Source organism: Schistocerca cancellata, chromosome 6, assembly GCF_023864275.1.
Source record: "Schistocerca cancellata isolate TAMUIC-IGC-003103 chromosome 6, iqSchCanc2.1, whole genome shotgun sequence".
Lineage (NCBI taxonomy): Eukaryota > Metazoa > Arthropoda > Insecta > Orthoptera > Acrididae > Schistocerca > Schistocerca cancellata.
The window spans coordinates 584,745,393-584,760,920 of NC_064631.1; the positions used below are offsets into that span (position 1 = coordinate 584,745,393).

The 15,528-nt window shown below is 42.7% G+C and overlaps 1 protein-coding gene across 1 annotated transcript in view; it reads right to left on the minus strand.

The window, feature by feature from the left end:
* Positions 1-5,471: 5,471 nt before the first annotated feature.
* The window catches only part of LOC126190630 (uncharacterized), a 51,811-nt gene continuing 41,754 nt past the window's right edge, over positions 5,472-15,528 (minus strand). Inside the window, exon 4 of the transcript XR_007538263.1 lies at positions 5,472-5,665. The gene's annotated coding sequence lies outside the window, so the exon portion shown is untranslated. The remainder of the gene's footprint in view (positions 5,666-15,528) is intronic.

Consider the following 15,528-nt stretch of genomic DNA (forward strand, 5'->3'; position numbering starts at 1 on the left):
ATCTCATCCTCACTAAAGGTCAGGTACCCACTTCTGTTCACATCGAACCTACTAACAAATTACAGTACTAACATTTTGAGTTGCTGTCCTTTCCATGTCAGACATTTCCTCCTATACAGCCTTGGCATTCGAGGCAAACGTATTTGTTCAGATACAGACTCTTTACAACACTGCACCATTATTCTCACATCAGCCTTCACTGCACGTAATTACCCCACCAGCCTAGTAAAAAAGCAGATTTCCTGGGCCATCACATCCAGTCCTGGCACCAATGATTCCTCAAAAAACACCACTACTTGTCTCTCAGTATTATGCTGGTCATGAATGTTTTAATCAGGTACTTCAATAAGGCTATGACTTCTAAAATGATGCCCTGAAATGAGATCCATTTTGTCTGACATTTCGCCCACCACACCTAGAACTGCTTTTCGTCACCCTCCCAATCTCTGCAATATTGTCGTCAGAACATCCTCACTTATCTTCCTATCCTATTGTTCCGACCCCTTTGGCCATTCTCGCTGCAAGACTTGCCCTATACACCCTCTACCACCAATAACACCAGCCCTATCTTGCATAATACTCACCTTCTACCTTTACGCTCTCAGATTGTCAAATCTGCAGTAGCCAACAGTCAGTCTTTCCTTCTTATCCCATCCAGTAAGTTTCCCCTGATGTGGTGTTCTGGGCGACTTTTCCAAATCTCACCAGTCCTTTTCCATCACCCTTCTGCCAGGAGGAGGAGCCATTGGCTCCGAAAGCTTGCAAATTCAAATAACTTTTTTGTGTGTGTTCTCCTGCCGCTGCTTGGTAAGTAGATTTTTTATCTATACAATTATATTACATTTTCAAAAATTGATTATTTTCATTGATGTTTTACATAAATGTGATACATTATAATAGCCAGGTTTATAATGTGTGTATTTTTAATTCAGTCTCTTCTATAGTGGAGTGTTAGTTTGCACTTCACACATGAATAAGTTATATTAAATTTAATGCCTTTGAAGATGTACACAAGGTGAGTGCTGCAATGCAAAGACAGTGTAATACAGAGAGCGCATTGTGGCCTGGTGTAGCGGGTTGAAACCTGTAGGCTGGCCAGGCTAGACTGCTCACAGGACTGAGGCAGGTTGACCAACCAGTGAACAGCTAGCCTGTCGGAGATGCCCCAGGAAGTAAATACTTTTGTAGTGCAGCTCAAGGTGTATAAAACTATATTTTTTTTTATCAATGTATAAGCTGTGGACACACTTCATACAAGATTTTCATAAAAATTATTGGACAGGGAAATGGTTCTGACAGAAATGTCACATAGTCTACCACTGTAGCCTTTCAGATATTGTTCCTACATGTAATTTAATAATTACAATGTTGCCCAAAGTTACTGACTGATAATCACTATCGGGCAGATTCAACCCCAGTAACTAATTCAGGACTTCCAGGCAGTTGTGGTTAAATTTAATGTTGCAACCTCAGAATTTTCCATTGGCTCAGTTTATCAAGCACTTTGAGCCATGTGTTGTGACATATTTAATTGTTATCATTTGACCACCACAAAATAAATAATGTCTTATCACTTTTAGAAGGAAACCCCTGAAGATAGCAGTGATCAAGGAGAACAAGTTGTTAACAGCTGTTGCATGCATTAAGCCCGTTAAAGAGTAAGGAGGTTAATTGTTTCCAAAGATTGTGCTAATAAAAGCCGGGTCCCTGGGGACGGAGTGATCTGCACCTCCTCCTGAGCCTATCACTTTTTCCTCTATGACAAATGAACTAAAGAATTCTCAACAGAACAGACTACATTTTGTATAGTATTTGGGTCTCTTGGGTTGTGTTGACCTCTTACAACTGTAGCAACCAAGCAATACTGTGCGTAACAGCCATTTGATTCGATTCAACCATGAAAACAAAACGGTGGTCTTATCCCCCTGTTGCCCATACCAAAACTGAGTTTATTGTGCAGTTACTCTCCCTGTCCTTCTAGTAAAGCCAGTCAGTACCTTTGAAGAGTAATAGAAGACCCTTTACTCGGTCATTTTTAGACACACTCTCTTGAAGAGTTAATGACCCAAATATTTTGTCTTTTGGCTTCCAGTATTTGCATTGGAAGATAAAATGTGGTGCAATTTCATCCCCCACTCCACATCACATGCAGGTGATGCGTGAGGTTTCGTCACCAGTTATTTATTTCTAAGCTAAATGCAGTGTTCAGGAAACTGGTATGCACGACTGAAAGAATTCTGTAGTAGTCATCTTACTACTTCCCTCTCTTTATTTAACTTGCACATTATGTCCTGTACAGATAAGAGACTACTTCTTAACTGAGTTGTCTCTGTGGTTTTGATCATAGTCTACAGAGCAATGAAGTTAGTGAAGACATCTAGACTTCAGTTATCAGAACAGTAATGTCTCCAGAATATTTTTATCATTTATAAATTTGAATAATCCAGTCATCTACTCTGGTACTAACCTTACTGCTACATGATTCATTTTACCTCATCTGTGTAAGCCAAATTGGCGACAAGTTTGAAGATTAACTGTTCTTTCCTATTATCATGAACTGATAGTAATTGCCATTGCATCTCCAAAGCAGATGGTAGTACAACATTCTACATGAAAACAATCATATTTTTCCTTCAACACACTCTTCGCGGCAGGGTTGGGAATTTGTCATGCTCAAAAGAAACAACCAAGGACTCTAGACTCTTGTACAGCATTGTGAGAAGGGGTTAATTGTGCTATCCTCTTATGCTTGACTAGGTATGCAAATCAGCATACTGTTAGTCTAATAACTACTCCCAAGGAGTGCAGCTATTGGGTTGAGCCCTATATTGACTAGAATACTGCAACTATCAAAGTCTCAAATGCAGTTCTCACACATACACAAGAAAGTCAAACAAGGGAGTTATGCTATTGATTTGCAGCTTTAAACAGCAGCAATTTCAGCTGATTTGCCAGAACATCTCGTTAATCAACAAACAAAAAAAGTTTATTTACAAAAATGAACAACATAGATCTTACCCAGTTTTTACAGCATTGATAAACAAATGCATGTTCTTGTTTCCCACTGAATAAAATTTGTATTAGTTCTTCCACTGAATTACCGAATGATTTTTGTCTTTGTTAAGTTACCTCTTCTTCATTCTCACATACACTAAATGTAAAATGTTTTTGGACACCTCGATATTTTGACTTTGGATCTTGTTTGAGAGATGAAGCCTTTTAACAACAGCTTGTACTGTAGATCAAAGGCACTGTAGATTTTTTTTATATATAAAATAAACAACCCTTACTTCTTGAATGTGAGTAACATGCTGCTGTTATTAGTCACATAATACTAGTAACCTACGAAGAAGAGCTACTGCCTGATGTGTGACTGCATTAAAATACTTCATGATTCTTCAAGTAGTGAATCATGCTACTTCTACTATAGAGAACAAATACAGCATTACAGTGTATTTTCTGTGACATTTGCAAAATATTCTCAGGCCCATGCTTTGTTTTCATTGCCCTCAGTATTCACTGAAGTGTTGTGTTTATTGCAGAAATTTCCTACTGAAGCCAAATGATTGATATATCTCAAGTGAAATTTTCCTTGTGTGTGCGATGTTTCAGTCCTACCATAATACCCTCCTCCATGCCAATCAGGATGGATTCCAAAACATTGGTTATGCAAAACCGAACGTGCACTCTTCTGACACAACATCCTGAGACCTGTGGGTCAAAGCAGTCAGGAAGTTGCAGTATTTCTTGACTTTCAAAAAGCATTTAACACATCACAACACTTATTATCAACTTATTGTATGGAGTGTCAAGTGAAATTTGTGGCTGGATTTAGGATTTCTTGCTGCAGATGACAAATCAAGTTACCTTAAGTGGACGTGTCACTTTCAGATGTATACTGTAATTAATTTCATGTGTGTCCCATGGAAATGTGTAGGGACTCTTTCCATTCAAGTTTTACGAGGGGGGGTCGTCGATAAGTTTCTAGCCTAACAAATAAAGAATGACAAATTTCATAATTCAAATTTATTTTTCAATATAATTTCCTTGTACAGTAATACACTTGCGGGCACACTCAGATAATTTCTGCAAACCATTCAAATAAAATATCTTCGATTTTGAGTCCAACCAAGCTTTCACAGCCTCAATCACTGCATGATCACTGTCAAATTGTTGTCCTTTGAGGTCTTTTTTTAGATTTGGGAAAAGAATGTCTGATGGAGCCAAATCTGGAAAATATGGCGGATGACCTAACAACTCAAACCTGCAATCACTCAGAGTTTCCAGTGCAGCTAGGGCTTTGTATGCCGGTGTGTTGTCCTGATGCAAAAGAACTCTGCGTGCCAATTTTCTGCGCCTTTTTCTCTTTCTCTCAAACAATGCAGGAGAATGCAATAGTATGAAGCATTGACAGTTATGCCATTTGCAAGTAATCCACCGTAATTACCCCACTCCTTTTGCATCCCAGAAGACTGATGCTATCATCTTATCGGCTGATTTTTCCACACACAATTTTTTCGAGGTAGGGTATGAAGAATGTTTCTATTGCTGTGACTTGTTTTGTCTCAGGATCAAAGTGGTGAACCCATGTTTTGTCCATTGCCACATATCTTGCAAGAAAGCCACCTTCATCTGCTTCAAATGGGCGGATGATTTCTTCACAACACTGCACTTGCTGCCAGCTCTGATCTGCATTCAATTCTTTTGGGACTCACCGATATGAAACTTTCTGGATTCCCAAAATATCCACAACAATGTCATGAGCATGCTCATGGAGGATTCCAAATGTGGTTTCAATGTGCTGCAGCGTTGTTCAGCGATCCTGGAAAAGCGTATCGTGAACTGCAGTCACTGTAGCAATGGTGACAGGCCTTTCGCTCTTTGGTGCATCTTCCATGTTTGAAGTTGCATACCTAGTTTTTCAGTGTTGCATAAGACGGAGCACTGTCCTCTAGTGTATTCCGCATGACCTCGCAATTTCCTTGGGCATCGTTCCCTTCAAATATTCAGTCACAGCACGGTTGTTGATTCTCTCGATATTCTCCATTTTGCTTACCCTGCAGTATACAGTCCATCCTAAAAGGCAAAACTAATGAAGCTGGTGATCTGAAATTTGACTTGCATGCCCAAAAACAGTTGCATAAAAGTAGGTGGTGGTGTTCGTGCGAGGCATTACGTAACTATCATGAGCTAGAAACTTTTCGACCGTCCTCATATTGATGATCTTGCAGACAATATTACGAGTAATCTCTGACCTGGTTGTCTCAAAAAAAGCTCCATACATATTCAAGTAGATCTTGATAAGATTTCACACTGATGCAAGGGATAGCAACTTGCTGTAAGGGGACCTGGATGTGAACAGGCTGCATTTTTATACCTTGTTCTCAGTGCACGTTACTCTTGACCTACCATGCGGAGGAAGTTGTGGTTTTTTTTAACAACAATGAGTGGCACTAACTCAAGCTGTAAAAGGAAATTTATTGAAATATCTGGTATAGTTTAAGAATTACAGGATTTTGCCTAATAGATGTTTTTATAATACACATTCCTATTCTAGTACCATTTTCAGGTCCATCATCAGTCTAATAGTGTTCAAACAGTGGCAGGCTGCTGTCAACAATCATAGGAACACATTATGCCTCTCGTTTTGTAGTTTGAAGTATACCTGAGGAAATAGAAAAACCCTTATTATGCCACATTACTATTTTGTCTAAAAAATACTGCTAAAATTATATACAGAATGACAAACATAGATCATTTCTGCGATATATTACGCATAATACAAAGATACTATCCCATTCTTCACTTGAGAGAAATTTAGTGAACATGGATAAAACCATAGTGAAGTTATATGTACGTAACGTTCTGAAAATGTAGTTTCGAGAAAATGAGAGAAGAAAATTCAGTGTTTTTGACTCATCGTATGCCACTTTCAGAACATTTCAGCAGCATACTCTTGCTGGCCAGCTGTTTCTTTATCTTCTGTAGACTTCTTCAGGAGCCTTTTCCTTACTCTGGACACTCTAGTGGTGGCTTCCACAGCCCTTTCAGCTTCAACTAGTCGCTGAATGTCTATGGCAGTCAGAGCAGCTATCATATCATTTCCTGTCTGGATGCCTAATTTGTCCAGTACTTTTGTCCTGCTGATTACACCATTATTGAAACAGATGACAGCATCCATCACGCCCATTTTGAGTACTGTCCATCCAACAAACACTGTTTTTGGTACTCGTTGCCACACACAGCTGTTGAAACTCTCATTAGGGTTTTGTTTATGGCCATGTTGCAGACATTTGCTAAGTAATTTTGTATCTGCAAGGTCACTGGTTATTGTTTCCATGACTGTGGCAGGCAAGAAATGTTAATGGTGCTATTCCTTGTCTGTCGCATGAGTGTGGCTGGTTTGCAGACATTTGTTCAAATAGCGTTTAAGACCAAAACTACAACTGAAAAGTAGATAAATACATTTTTTGGAACGGGATAAAATTGTCTTTCAGATGGTGACAAAAAATGTTTTCGAAAATTTCAGTCATTTCACATCCAGGTCCCCTTGAATGTTCAGAGATATAAAACAGAGCACTTTACGATACCAAAATGCATAGTACTATATGATTATTGCATCGATGAGTCACAATTATAACCTGTCAACTCATGTGAATACCTGACTGTAAAAATTTCTAGGGATAAAATAGACTGACCATACAGGTTCAGTTGCAGGTAAAGCATGTGGCAGACTTTGGTCCATCGTTAGGGTACTAATATAATGCGATCAATATCCAAAGGAAATTGTTTACAACATTTGTGCAGTCCATCCTAGATTATTGCTCGTGTGTTGAACCCATACGAAATAGCACTAAGAGGAGTTATTGAATAAATACAATGGGCTTGAGAAGGGGGCAGGACTCTCAACTGTCAGGTCAGATGCTTGAAGATAAACATAGACTGTGCTGCAAAAGCCTACTTAATCAACTTTAAAATAAGAATGTGCCACAACCCCCTAGGTATTGTGCCTCAAGGCATTCTCATTCCTACTTAGCACTGCTTTCCAAGCAAATGCTGACTCATATTCTTAAATATTTATACAGCCTCTACACAACTGCTAGTGCTTCCCCTGTCAAACATGTGCTAAGCATAATGTGTATTTGTTGTAAAAGATAACCCAACACACATATGCAGTGAAAAATCTTCACGGTATGATCACTGATGAGTAAATGCATGAGTTACTAACCAACAGAAGACTTTAGAGCAGACAGCAATTAGGTTGCGTGAAATCATGCTCCAGGCAGCTAGAACAGAATACTTTTTGGAAAAAAAGTGAAGTGAATTTGTTTTGTGCCATAACTTACCGCAATAAACATCATGGATATAATTTTGGAAGTTTTATCTAATTTTGGATAAATGAGACAAAATAATCACTGAAATACAGCGTAAATGTTTAATTTCAGCTGTAAAGGAATGGAAATGGTTCAATACATTTTTGAGATCAACATATGTGTGGTCTAACCCAAAAGTCATCAAACTCCTTCAAGATATGAGGAAATAGTAGATGGTAACATGCATACTGGCCAATGAACCACACAGTTAGGTTTGTAAACTTGCATCAGTAGCCATCACGTTTCAAATAAAAAGGATGCAGCAGTTTTGTCACAAGCGTGGGGCGAAAGAGGAGCGTGTCAATTTAACCAGCAGTCTGAATTGACTGAACTCCAGCATTACTAAGAATTATTAAATGATTTTGATTCTAATGGTAAATATCATGTCTAATGCAATAGTTTTTTTCTGCTGTCCTCATCTCCATTGTTAATACTGTTTATACTTTTTTTTACATTGTTTTTATACTTACCTTAAGAGTATGTTGCAAATAATTAAATTTCCGACCTTCTACACACATTTTATTAGCTCACTAATTTATCCTTACACAACATTCAGCATCAAAAAGAAATTCACGATACTTTCTGAATAGTCTGGAAATATGTTGACATATTAAACAATGTCATATAAATATGTATAGAGAGTGGGGATGTAGGCCCCTATCCGGATTGTTTATTTACATTTCATGAACTTAGCAATTTAAAAAGAATTCAGCACCTAAAAGTTTTGTGGGAAATTCTTGTTTGTAAAGAAAAAAAAAGGGCGGGGCAGCAAAAATACCTAAGAATCTGTAAAATTTACAGGCACTACATAGTATCATCTGTTTTTACTTCTGGTAGACTACATGTAGTATGAGGTACAACTACTGGCAAGAGTATCAGCTGAATTCAGTTTTTTCACCATTCTATACTGTCATGACTACAAACTTTACCACTGTAAATAGGCACGGGCAAACACACACCTATAGCACAACACTCCATTTGTTTTATCCAAATGTATCCTGTTATGTAACAACTGAGAATTGGCTCACCCAGCAAATTTGCAAATGTTCAGTTTCAAACTACAGTGCTACTTTTGTTCTGACTTGTTATGTCACAACCTGAACAAATGATCATCCCCAAATTGGTCAAGAACAGTGACAGACATAATGCTGAGCACGAGATACTTGACTTCAATGGGCCATCTCCAACACTGTCCTCAAGGGCCAACCCCCCCCCCCCCCCTCCCTCTTCCCCTTCACTTCACTTGTTCTACAATCACACCCTCCTTTCCTCAATATCTCTCAGTTCACTCCTCCAAGTCATTGTAAGCCACATGCAACTCCCCCTACACGTGACAGAGCCACATTATTAGTGTCATGTTCCTATCCTAGGTGCCTGTTACCTCTCCCTACCAGCAATCAATTACCCTTCCTTCCAACCCCCCCCCCCCCCCCCTTCTCCTTTCTCTCTCATCCACAGTATCCAATACAAATCCTTACCTCTGTTGATCTGCAAAGCCAGTACAGTGTCGCTGTACAGGTGGATGCGCATTCTGTACATTATCCACACACTCAGCAATGCTTTCAGTCTTGTTTATGTGCCTATTGAACACTCGAAGTGTCAAATACATGTTACCTTTACACCTTCCATAGGGGTAAAGTTAATTGATGTAAATATCAAAACTGATCAGTTAGCAGTTTTTCTTTCTTAGTAATCTGTGAGTTGACACTAATGTAGAAACTATAAAATTGGTAATACTTGTAATTCTTTGTGTTGCCAACAGATGGTGCCATCACAGTCTCCAGAGGTAAAAGCACATCAATGTGATCAAAGTGCTACAGTATTACTGCTAGCTTGTATTTGAAACCTGTGTGTCAATAATGCAGTTTTCTCCCTTTCAGATTATTATTCTACTTAGATTTGTGCGTTTTGTGAAACAGGAGTCCAGTATTTCAGTTTATCAGAAAATGGGAAGAAGAAACTGAAAAATAAGCTGGGACAAGAGTTAATGAGTGTGGTGGAAGTCCTGTAGTATTCAAAAACCCACAATAAGAAAGCAGGAAAACTACACAGCTTCCTGCATTTGAGGTGTACTGAGTGCCTGCCTCCTCATCACTTACAAACATAATTTCTGTGTATGGAGGAAAACTAAGCAGGTCAGCTGAAAGGCATGACAGTCTTATTTTTATATGTTAGTCTTGTCACTAGTATTACGTACCTTTGACAACACAGAATAGAAGTTTCTTATGTATGAACACACAATTTCTCAGTTTCAGATCATGATTTTGCTCTCACTGAGAATTCTCAATAATGACATTCAAAACTTTCAACAGTGGAAGACTTCAAAAATGTTATTGCTACTGTTAAGCCATGTCAGCCCTACAAGGTTTAGATTTGGCAGCAGTTTGACTGATTGGTTAATTGAGAGAATATGGGATCAAGGTCATCAGTCCTGCGATTTCAGAGGAAGTTACATAAGAGAGAGAGTTGCTAAAAGTGAATGGATTCAGTCAGAGGAGTCAAATTATAAAAGAATGAACATTAAACATACACAGTATAAGCATAAAAGGTGAGACCAAATCTAAAAATGGGGGGCAGTCATGGAGTCACAGACTGTGAAGACTGCAAAAGGAGTCCCAATCACAACCAACCTGGCCCTGCTTCAAGACGAAAGAAGAACCTTATATCTGAAAATAAAAACCACTTTCATGGAGGAAACCAAGGACCAGGTCTACCATCCATGGATCATCCGCTAATATTAAATTTAAGGAAGCAGGAAGACTATACTTAGCACGAAGGGTCAAAAGAAGGGGACAGGCCACAAATATGTGAGATATCATCAGTCAGGTGCCATAACTACAATGTGTGGGTGGGTCATTACGTAGGAGGAAACAATGGGTGAGCCAGGTATGGCCAATGCATAAACAACATAAAACAGTGGATTACTCCTGAGAGGGGCTGAAAGAAGTGCCCCAAATTGCAGTAGACTCCTCGATTGTGCGGAGTTTAATACTATGAGCAGTCTCCAGATGGCATTCCACTGTTGGGCAAAGACAGATTTGACATAGATCTGCATATCCCCAGCTGGAACTGTGAAAGGAAAAGGGGGGTACGTATCCGCTTTTCTAGCCAAACGGTCAGCCAATTCATTCCCTGGGATTTCCACACGACTCAGGACCCAGAGAAAGACGACTGAACAGGCGGCACACTCAAGGGCAGAGAGGTCACGGATGGCAGAAACCAAGGGGTAATGAGAGTAGCATCGATCAATAGCCTGTAGGCTGCTCATGGAGTCTGAACAAATTAAAACACTATGGAGTGAGAGGCCCGAGAAACTAAAAGGAGGGCCCTGCAAATTGCTAGAAGCTCTGCTGTAAATACACAAGATGATCCCGGCAACAAATGGTGCTCTAGGCTGGTAGGAGATATGAAAGCGTATCTCACCTTATCAGTAGTCTTAGAACCATCAGTGTAAAGGATGGTGGCACCCTGGAACTCTGCAAGGATTGCACATACAAGATGCTGGTAAACCATCGGAGCAACAGAGACCTTAGACCCCTGGAAGAGAATGATCCAGGCACCATCCAAGGCAAGGGTGGGTATGGGAAGAAAGACACAGGGCGCAGTCGTAGTGAGACGCATGCCAACCGGCTATCCGACCTGTGGGCAGGTGTTAGGAGGGAGACATACCTCATTGGCGACGAGCACAAGGTATACAGGATGGTCAGGGAATTGACGAATGGCGACTGTGTAAGAAACAAGGAGTTGGCTCCATCGGATGTGTAGAGTGGGAAATCCCTGCTTCTGTGAGGAGATTATCAACAGGACTAGTGCGAAAGGCCTCAATAGCCAGATGGACAGGGTCAAGGAGTTTCAAAGTGGAAGGAGCTGCTGAGCCATAAACCTGACTGCCATAATTGAGTCTGGACTAAATCAGAGCACGGTAAAGATGGAGAAGAGTGGAACGGTCTGCACCCCAAGATGTGTGGGTCAGGAGGCAGAGAGCATTAAGCTTCCGCATGCATGTAGTCTTTAGGTGACGAAAGTTGGGCAGCTGTGTCAGCTTGTTATCAAAAATAAGGCCCAAGAAATGGGACTGTGTTAACACATCAAGGAGATGGTTGCCTAAATAAAGTTCTGGATCAGGGTGTACTGTGAGTCGACGACAAAAATGCATAACCCACGTTTTGGAGAAGGAAAACTGGAAGCCATGGGTGGTGGCCAACGTAGAGGCCTGTCGGATGGTGCCTTGGAGCTGCCACTCTGCAGACGCCATCGAGTGGGAGCTGCACCAGGTGCAAAAATCTGTCAACGTAAAACGCTGGGGTAATCAGAGGCCTAACAGAGGTCACAGAACCCTGTGAGATACCATTCTCCTGAATCTGACAGTGCTGAGTGAAGTGCCAATCGAACCTGGAAGAGTTGGTAAGATAAAAACTCGTGGATACAAATCGGAAGGGGACCACGGAAGCCCCAGTCAAGGAGGATAACTAAAATGTAATGGTGCCAAGTCATGTCATACGCCTTATGTAGGTCAAAGAACACTGCGGCAAGGTGTCGGCGGTGAGTAAAAGCCTATCAGATGGCTGATTCCAATCGGACTAAATGGTCAGTTGGAGACGCCCTCCAGAAGCCACACTGATATGGTGACAAAAGGCCCCGAGATTCGAGTACCCAACATAATCTGGAGTTGACCATCCTTTCAAGCAGTTTACAAAGCACATTTGTAAGGCTAATGGGGCAGAAGCTGTCTAGAGACATTGGGATATTCCCAGGCTTAAGGACAGGGATAACTACACTGTCTCGCCATTGTGACGGAAAAGCACCCGTGAGCCAGATGTGATTGAAGACCTTGAGGAGCTGTTGTCTCTGGGGAACGTCCAAGTGATGAATCGTCTGATAGTGAATGGAGTCTGTCCCTGTGGCTGTGTCTGAAGAGCTAAGAACCTGCATCAATTCCCATTCAGTGAAAGGAGCATTGTAGGGCTCAACGTGGTGTAGGATGAAATGGAGGGGCATCTGTTAAACTCTGCATATTTGCTGAAGAAAGGTAAATGGATAGGAAGCGGACAACGATGCCATCACAAAGTGTGTTGCAAGGTGTTCTGTGAGGACCAATGGATCAGTGCACAGAGCTCCTTGGATGTTCAGACCCTGGACAGTTGACTGTTGCTGGCGGCCCAGAACACTATGGACCTTTGACCAAACCTGTGATAAATAAGCATATGTCCCCAAGGAGGAAACATAGCACTTGCAGCATTCCTTTTTATTCCACTTCATAATGTAACGAGCCATAGCACGAAGACGCTTAAAAGTGAGGAGGTTGGTCTGGGAGGGGTGTCACTTAAATCACTGCAGCGCCCATCGGTCGTCCTGGACAGTGACTGCAACGTCCTTGATCCACCTGGTACCGGCCGATGATGAGGGGGACCTGTGGATAGGGGGACAGAAGTGCCAGCAGCATGAAAAAGAGTGGCAGAGATGCCTTGCACAACTACATCAATGGAATTCGAGAGGGAGGTGTCAAAGCAGACAGCAAACATGTGTAAAGGCCAATTGGCCCTGCGTAATGCCCAACATGGGGATTGGTCTGCCTAGCAGCAGCAGCAGGGGAATGATGATGTCACTGGAAAGTGGTCACTGTCACAAAGGTCATCATGGGATGACCAATGTAGGGAAGCCACAAGGGCAGGGGAGGAGATTGTGAAATTGATAGCAGAGAAAGGTGCCATTAGTGGCACTGAAGTGGATAGGGGAACCATCATTGAGGAGACAAATCGAAGTCCGTGATAAGTTTGTTGATTAGGATACCCCGGGCCGTTGATGTAACACTCCCCCACAGTGGATGATGGGCATTGAAGTCCCCAAGAAGGAGAAACGGGGACAGGAGTTGCTGAAGTAAGGTAGATAGTGCAACATAAGCAAATGGCCTACCTGGAGGGAGGTAGACATTGCAAATGGTGATTGCCGGAGTCATTTGCACTGTAACCACTATCACTTCTGAGGTGGTACATAGGGGGATCCAGTCACTAAGGACATTGGAGCGAACCAAAGTGCAGGCCCCACCAGATGCTATCCCAGGGCCACCACGGTTCCGACAGAACGCCCGATAACCACGTAAAGTTGGAGAGTGGTCATCACGGAAATGCATTTCTTGGAAAACATGACAGAACACAGAATAAGAGGAGACAAGACGTTGAATTTCCAGTAGGTGATGATAGTAGCCATTGCAGTTCCACTGGATGATCGTGTGGCATGAGTCCAAGGTAGGAATGAAGGAGCCGAGGAGGAGGTCAGATCACTTGGAAAGTAGTTGTTACCAACAAGGATGGAGCGACATCCATAGATAAGATGTCGGGCTCAGGTTGCTGGGGGGAGTTGGCACCTGTGGGGGCACTGGAGACGCCTTCTCTTGGGATTTATGTTCCTTCTTCTTCTCTTTCTTAGGTGGAGGAGGACAGGACACAGGGGGAGTACAGGCATCTGCAAGATCGGGAACCGAAAGAGAGCGGGTGACCTAGGGGCCCACATATGGAGCACCTCGTGGCCCAGTGGTGGTAACAGTCTTCTGGCCTTAGAGACGCCGGGCAGAGGGTTCCCAGGAGGAAGCCCGATCACCGGCAGATGCCAAGTAAGGGGGTACTTCTTCGGCCGGGGTGGGGGGCGACTCCCTGACGGGAGGTTTTGGGAATAGCAGGGGAGATAGTGGTGGGGCTGGGGTAAGGATGAGGAAGTAGGAGGAGGAGGAGGGAGGAGGAGGAGGAAAGGAAGTAACAGAGGTAAAAGTTGGAGATAATGACACCAGATGGAGTCTCTCATACTTTTGATGAGCCTCAGTGTAAGAAGGCAATCCAGGGATTTATATTATTGTACCTTCCTTGCTCTCTTGTAAGCTGGGCAATTCAGTGGGGGAGTGGTGGTCAGCACAATTCACACACACAGGCGGCAGAACACAAGGGGTTCCCTCATGGATGGGGTGGCCACAGTTGCCACACAAAGGGTCCGCCATACAGCGGGAAGACGTATGCCCAAAATGCAAGCACCGCATAGGTGGAGGGATGTATGGCTTCACATCACATCTGTAGCACATAACCTTGACCTTCTCTGGGAGGGTATCTCCCTTGAAAGCCAGGATGAAGGCGCCACTATTGGTGCGGTTGTCTTTGCCACCCTTCTGCACACATCGAACAAAATAAATGCCACACTGCTTCAGATTAGCCCAGAGTTCCTAATCAGTTTGCAGGGTGAGGTCCCTATGAAAAATGACTCCCTGGATGACCACAGGCACAAAGAACTGTGGATTGGGTGGCAGAAGAAGCTTTGATCAACAGGGAGCCTGACCACATCTTACTAATAGGCTCCTCTTCACCAAAATTGTCCTCGATAGTTTCCACAAAAAATAATGGCTTTGTGGCAGTGAATGTGTCCCCACCCATCCTAGTACAGACGAGGTAATGCGGAAAAGGTTTTAGACCAAGATGGCAAACCTGGCCCCCCTCCCATGGGGTAGCCATGGAAGGGAAGAATGCCGCATCATACGAGACAGCATTTATGGATCCTTCAATTCTAAGAGACAGGCTTGTGAGAACAGCCAGATTTTTGTAGCTTGATATGCTTCATGCGTCAAGCATCCGCCCTGATATCACCCACTCTGACCAGGGGCTCTCCCCATTGGCGTTACCCAGCCACAGCAAGGGCCGTCTGGCACGGTGGCCGTTGCCGGGAAATCCAATGCTCCACGACGACAAGCAACCACTCCTTGGCATACACGGGGAGGGAACAGCTCAGGTATCAGTAGTGTGATCCCTGTGTTGGCAGTGGGCTCAGCCATATGGGTACATAACAGCCCCACCACATGGACTGGCTACACGTGCTGGTGATCTAGCAGGGTGGAAGGGGGCTACAGTGGGGACCGAAACGCCAAAAGGGTGAAAGAACCGGCAAAAGGAACAAAATTGCCACCAATACAGGAAATGGGGAAGGATTGGGGATAGGGAGGGAGGGGTGGCAGGTAGAAGGAAAAGCAGCTAGGGAATGAAGAATGAGCTGCAATAGCTTGGGACCCCGTGAGCACCACGCACGAACTCACGAAAGAACCTTGAGCCCCCTGTGGGCAGCAGTTTCTTTGATTTTGATAATACCTTCAGGCTTCATGGCTATAGATCAAAATAAAATC